The sequence below is a fragment of the Lupinus angustifolius genome, chromosome LG05, assembly GCF_001865875.1.
Source record: "Lupinus angustifolius cultivar Tanjil chromosome LG05, LupAngTanjil_v1.0, whole genome shotgun sequence".
Classification (NCBI taxonomy): domain Eukaryota; kingdom Viridiplantae; phylum Streptophyta; class Magnoliopsida; order Fabales; family Fabaceae; genus Lupinus; species Lupinus angustifolius.
In genome coordinates this window covers 10,883,273-10,883,557 of record NC_032013.1, presented here as the reverse complement: position 1 = coordinate 10,883,557, position 285 = coordinate 10,883,273, and positions in this window count along the sequence as shown.

Sequence of the window (285 nt, the reverse complement as noted above, 5' to 3'; positions counted from 1 at the left end):
TGACTCCAATTTTGCGGGATGCCAAGATAGTAGACGATCTACTTCAGACTATGTTTTTCTGTTAGCTGGTGGTGCGGTTTCCTGGCGTTCTGCCAAGCAAAACCTTGTAGCTTCATCCACCATGGTAGCAAAATATATAGCATGTTATGAGGCATCACTTCAGTCATCGTGGCTGAGAAATTTTGTCACTGGGCTGCAGATTGTGGAAAGGATTGAAAGACCACTGAAGTTATACTGTGACAATAAATCAGTCGTGTTGTTCTCCAACAACAATAGGAGTTCGGC